Source organism: Chrysochloris asiatica, unplaced genomic scaffold (assembly GCF_000296735.1).
Source record: "Chrysochloris asiatica unplaced genomic scaffold, ChrAsi1.0 scaffold00004, whole genome shotgun sequence".
Lineage (NCBI taxonomy): Eukaryota > Metazoa > Chordata > Mammalia > Afrosoricida > Chrysochloridae > Chrysochloris > Chrysochloris asiatica.
The window spans coordinates 29,397,861-29,404,839 of NW_006408522.1; positions in this window are offsets into that span (position 1 = coordinate 29,397,861).

Here is a 6,979-nt window from a genome sequence, read left to right on the forward strand (position 1 = left end):
ACGGAAGAATAATATAATATTGACACACACCTTTCCTAATTTTAACCCATTTAGTATTCCCTTGTTCTGTTTGAACTGCCTCTTGGTCTATGTACAGGTTCTTCGTGAGCACAAATAAGTGTCCTGAAATACTCATTCTTTGCGGTACTGTCCATAGCTTGCCATGATCCACACAATCAAGAAAAGTCTTTGCATAGTCAATAAAGCACAGGTAAGAATCTTTCTGGTATTTTCTGCTTTCAACCAAGCCCCATCTGACATCTGCTATGATATCCTTCATTCCACGTCCTCGTCTGAATCTGACTTGAACCTCTGGCAGTTCCCTGCCAACATCCAGTTGCATCTGATTTGACTTAACTTTATCTAAATTTTACTTGAATCTGATATCAATTATATTGTCTGATTATTTCCAAATTCCATCGAGCCACCTCTCATTGGAAATGGCACAAATATGAATTTCTTAGCATCATTGGCCATGTAGTATAGATGAGTGAGTGCCTCCAATGCCTCATCAATTTATTGAAAGATTTCAATTTGTATTCCACCAATTCCCAGTGTCTTGTTCTTTGCTAATGCCTTCAATGCACCTTGAACTTTTTCCTTCAGAATCTTTGATTATTGATTTCTTGACTGCTGCTTCCGTGAGTGTTGATAGTTGACCAAAAAGAATGAAGTCCTTGACAATGACAATCTTTTCTCCATTGATAAGAATGCTGTTTATTGGTCCAGTGGTGAGGATTTTTGTTTTCTTTACATTCAGATGTACTCTATACCATAGGCTGTGCTCTTTGATCTTCATCAGTAAATGTTTTAATTCTTCTTCACTTTCAGCAAGCAAGGTTGTATCACTTGCATATCACAGGTTATTAATGACTCTTCCTCCAATCCTGATGCCACGTTTTTCTTCATATAACCCAGCTTCTCGGATGATTTGCTCAGCATACAGGTTGAATAAGTATGGTGAAAGAATACAAACTTGTCACACATCTTTTTAAATTTTAAACCGTTCAGTGTTCCCATGTTCTGTTCAAACAACTGCCTCTTGGTCCAGTACAGATTCCTCATGAGCACAATTAAGTGTTCTGGAATAGTCATACTTCACAATGTTGTCCATAGTTTGTCATGATCCACACAATCAAAAGCCTTTGCATAGTCAATAAAGCACAGGTAAACATCTTTCTGATATTCTCTGCTTTCAGCCAGAAAGTGAGTGCAATTAGTCAGTCACAAAATGACAAATACTGTATAAGACTATTATTATAAAAGCTTAAGAAAATATTTTCATGCTAAAAGAAATATTATTTGATGTTTATGAGGAGTAGGAGAGAGAGGAGAGTAATTCACATTATAGGGAGTGGACAAATGATAGCTCATTGACAGGAAGGGCAATATACAAGAATGGGGAGGGTGGTATATGAACAGTCAAGATAGAGGAAGGCTTGAGGAGGTATGCATGGGCTAAATAGTGGTGTATACACAACCTTGAAACAACAGTGCTCTGTGATACAGAGATCGAGACATAGTCTGACAGGGTAAAGGAGGGGAAAAAATGTTTAGGGGCTTGGCTGTCCTGTGGATATTGCTTTCCCCTGCCTTGTGTTATTGTTGTTAAGTGCCATCAAGTCAGTTCTGACTTAGAGGGACCCTGGAAAGGGTTTCCAGGGAGCAGCTGGTAGGTTTGAATTGCTGACCTTTAGTCCAGTGCTGCCTACTACTATAAAATAGACTTTTAAGTGTGATATAAACGGATATCAGGAATTATGATTACACAAAGCTTGCAAGCCTGTCTTCAGCGTATAACTGATTGGATTAGTTAAAAGAGAAATTAGAATTTGCCCAGGGAAATATGCTTCTTGTTAAGCCTTTGTGGAGTATGGGGCCTTAGGTGGAATGCTGAGCCCCACCCAGAACCTTCTGAAGTAGGACATTCAGTCCCACGTGAAAAGACATGCAGACCAACCCAGAATGGCTAGAAGAACAGAAGATACTTCTTTGAATGGAAAAACCAGCAGAATAAACAACAAACTGTTGGGCTGTTTGAAAATCAAAGAAGCTCTTTGCCTTGGAGACATCAGGTCAAGAAAAGTCAGTCCAGTCTTAGATGGAAAACCACCTTCTAAGCCTAAAACTTAAAGGAAACCAAGAAGCAGTCTAGTATACTTGCTAGCGACCACCACAGTCTACTGTTAAGTAGAAGTGGGACAAATACAGCAATGAAGACAATGGCTGAGTTTGGCCATGTTACACTGACACCTATTGACCATGATATGAGAGAGAGAAGAGGAAGGGCAGGCTGGTCTGAAGATTAGGGAGATGTGTGAATTCCTGAGCCCATAGCCACTGACCTAGCCACAGGGGACAAGAGCTGGGAATGAGGTGTCCAGCTGGTCTTAAGTGGGAGGGAGGCGTGTAAGAATTCCCAAACTTAACAGATAGTATCCATTTGACCTAACTTGGATGACTAGCTGACCAGAACTCAACCTGACGAAGATAAAGAAGTTTGACACTGGAAGCAAGCATAAATTCCTACAGTTCGATGAACTGTACCTTTGCTTATGGAGGTAGTAACTCAAAATTCCAACAGAAAGGAAAGGATGCTTCATATCAAAGAACAAGCTTGTTTCCTCATTGCACTGGGTTGATAGGTACAGGCAATTTAGACATTGGTTATCAAGAATGGGTGTGTTTAGTTTCAGAATGAGGGGGTAAAGTAGAATCCCCACAGTTTTCCTCTTTTCCAGATGGATCTGGTGAAAGGTTATGAGGGATGATGGTAATAAGATTTCATGATTTGATTGTGATTTTTATTAGGATTAATTGTAATTGTCACAACTGTAATTGTAGAACATGTGTAACTAAAAGTGAGGAGTAGTTAATCTTTCAACTCAGGAACAGAGGATCCCAGGGCCATTAAGAGGGCAAAGCATGAGTGGAGCATGAGATCCTACCCAGAAAAGCCATGACAGGAGAGACAGATTATGGCAGAGGTGATGGCATAGAGAGATAGACCAACTGAGGACTATAGGCCCCTGGGCTGAAAAATGCTGTGTATCAGCAAGCTGGAGGCTGGCTTGCAAAATGGGCTTTGGGGGCATTTAAATAACTTTATTTTTTTAATAGTATGGGTACTAGGAGCTCTGGTAGGGTAATGGTTATGATTTGGGCTGCCAACCTCAAGGTCTGCAGTTTGAATCTACCAGCGATTCCGTGGGAGGAAGATGAGGCGTTCTGCTCCCATAAAGATTTATAGCCTCGGAAACCCTGTGCGTGGTCACTATGAGTCAGAACTGACTCCATGGTTCTTAACAACAACATGGGTACATCAAATATTTTTGCTTTGTTGATTTGTGAAAAATAAGAAGTAAAAGGGAAACCACAGGGTAGAAACAGGATAACTGTTGTTAACAGGAAGGGGAATGTAATCGTTGAGATGAAAGAAAATGTATGACTGGTTGAAAAATAAAAATAGTAACTAGTTTCATAAGTGATTTCCCACACTTGGTCTCCTTGAAGTTCCTTTGCTATTTTTCATTTTTATCCCCTCAACCTACAAGATCTTGATCAAGTATTCCAGCATTCTGGTGTTTCCCTTAGCCAAGAAATTTAATGTAATATGTAAACAGATAGATCACAAAGCAATCCCTCGTACAGATGATTCATCACGTTATTAACAAAGAACAATTCCAGATTCCAGATAATAATCCCAAGACTAACATTTACACCCTAAAACACCCATTTGTCTCTCCTATTTGCCTAGACTTAGGAAGATAGATTGCCTATGATTCCTTAGAAATTGTCATTTCATTCTAAGCTAATTTTAATTATTCCCATACAACATGCCTATTTTGTCCTCACTTTAGTAAAGAGAGTTCTAATTGTGTTTCTTGTCTTGAGCAAAAAGGAGATATTACCATTGATTTAGACTTGTAGAAACTTCTTCTCAACTACTCAAATTTAAGTCTTCATGATAGAGAATGTATCTGATAATTGGTAGTGCTTTTTTTGACAGATGTTCAATATGTAATAATGATCTGCTGCTTTCACTAATCCAGCCAAATCAACAGCTTTCGATAGAATCCCAAGGCCAGTTTGGGAGCACTGCCAATATCTATTCCAAGGGATTTTAACAATATAAATCTTCAAATACAAAAAAAGAGAACTGTGGATCATCAGATTACTGTTTCCAATAACTGAGCAAAGCAAAGCTAAATAAAGAAAGAAATAAAAAGCCTCCATGGAAAGCAAGAACAACAAAAAAGATGGCCAGTGTAATAGTCTGTAGGCTCAATATTTACCAGTTTGTATAGCATCTGAGCTATTTCCTTTAATCAACCATGCACATGGCACTTTTATTCTCAGGAGACATTATCGCCATGACAACTTTATCAGACTAAACACTGAAACGTAGTTCTTGGAGCAATCTCCATTTGGACATGGTTTAGAATATTATTTATGTTATTCTTTTGTCAATGTTCTTATTGTGCCCAACAGAGATGAGCAAATTTTTTAAATGACTATTAAAATCACAATAAAAAATGTAAAAACTTTACAATGATAAAAGACATAAGCCATTAGGCTGAAAAATGGGCAATCAAAGGAGCTAGTGCGCTTGGCAGATGGGAAAGCAGCAGGTGCCATGGTGTGGTGGGACCTTGCTTCCCATCATGCATGCTCTACAATGATGCAGACTGACAGGGAAGGGAATTAATGTGTCGGAGCAGGTACTTTCTGTCCATTAGCTGATTCCCAGCACATCCTCACAGACTGCTACCCATGGCTCTTTGATAAAATGGCTCACACTACATGGCTCTAAAAGTTGTATGGAGAAGGACAGCTGTGAGTGATTCTCCCTTCAATGCCTCAGCCTAACAGAGTGTGAGTGACCAAGTAAACATTTCTTCACCCTACACTGGGATTAGCAATTTCAGCCCATGAATAAATTATATGAGTGCAGATGCTATGAATCCATTAAGGTGACCAACGGCTGCAGACTCTCAATGTGAAAAGAATTCTCAGGGTAACAAATTAGCTCTCAGACAAATGAGAGTCTCAAGAAGGTTAACAGAGTATACTCACCTCTCTACTTTCAGAAAAAAGAAAAAAATCCACATATGGACAGACAACCTAAATTGGTGGGTCAGCTTAGATAGACACAGCACATTAGGCATAGTAAACACAGAGGTTGTGGGATTTTGTCATGTATCAGACTGCATTTCTTTCTCCCTTTCCTTTTCCCTTTTTTAAAAAGCTTGAGTTGTTTATGTCCCAATTTTGTAACACAGCCACCTGTGAAACCTCGAAATGAGAATGCAATGGAAACTTTCAGTTTAAAATGAAATCTGTGTAGTTGATAAGATTAATTCTTTCTAGGTCTTAGCCCAATAAACTAAATGAATCACTAAACTGTTTATTAGCCTCAGCTATTAACACAACCAAGACAACTAGATTAGAGAGGATGCAAAAGATTAAAAGTAAATTTTAGCACATTCTATTCCTGTATGTCTGTTGCTGTTGTTGTCAACTGCCATTGAGAAGATTCTAACTCATAGCAACACTGTGAACTGCTGACCTTTCGGTTAGCAGTCCAGTCCTAGAACCATTGAAATTTTGTTAGATTCCTTGAGACTCCTAAATTGGTTCTACACTCAATAATGACAGGAAAAAGAGGATTAGGATGGAAGGGAGATAAGAATATTGGTAGATTACAATCTACAAAAATTGGAACCTGTGTAAGGTGGTAGCCTGGCAAAGAGGGAAAATCAAATCTTTTCAGCTAAACAGAGAATGATAAAGTGGTGACCACACTTTATCAAATGCTGAAGACTTGTGAGACCCAGAAAAACAATCCAGTCAAGTTCTGACATTCACAGGTTTGGCGGTATTACTGTTGACAAGATGGGGTGAATTGAGCATTTGACTAGATAAGTGATCTTAGTCTTGAATTCCATTTTTGTAAGAGACAATAAAAATTAAAACATTTCAGCCAGAGAAAAGTGGGATTTAGCAATTTAAAGACCTCATCCAAAGAGTAGAAAAATATTCCGTGATGTCTTGCACCATGTGTTTGGAGCATGGACCTGCATTTAGTAGTGTAGGACCTTTAACTTGGATCAGATATTTTTATTCACCAGATCAGCTACCATGTAGTCTAGTCCAACTTATTCCAACCTCCATAATGTGGGTCAAGAATAGAACTGTGTCCCATAAGGTTTACAATGACTGGTTTTTTGGAAGTAGATTACCAGGCCTTTCTTCAGAGAAACCTCTAGGTGGACTTGAACCTTCAACCTTTCAGTTAGCAGCCAAGTACATTAAGAGTTTGTAACATTGCGACCATCATATAAACTATGAATGGTTATGCAAGGCAACAATAAAACATTTTTATGTAAAGGTATAGTAGTTGATGCAGAGAATCATGTAAGCATCAAAATGACTAATGAAAATAACACTCGAAGTACACAGCGCCTCATAGTTTCCAGAACAATTTAACGTTAACACATTTACTCCTTAAGAGATCAGTGATGGGAACACTTCATAACCATGTATGGTGCTGTTAGGTGTCCTCGAGTTGGCTCCAACTAATAGCAAGTCTGGATTCAATAGAACCAAACAGTGCCCAATCCTGTGCCATCTAAAAATTGTTGCTATGTTTCAGACCATTTTTGTAACCACTGTGCCAGTCCATCTGTTTAATGGTTTTCCTGTTTTTCACTGACCCTCTGCTTTACCAATCAAGATGTCTTTCTCTAGTGACTGGCCTCTACTGATAACATATCCAAAGAATGAGGGTAAGTAAAAAAGTATTGCTAGAAGCAGATGATCATATCTGCACATGTCCAGAAACGAGATAAAGTGACTGAGGCAAATGAGCTGGAAGTAGATCTACACTCCATACTGGAAGATGGGCAGGCTTTGGAAATGTCTGAGAAGGAATTCCTAAAAATGATTATAAAATGTATCAAAACACTATACAATGCAA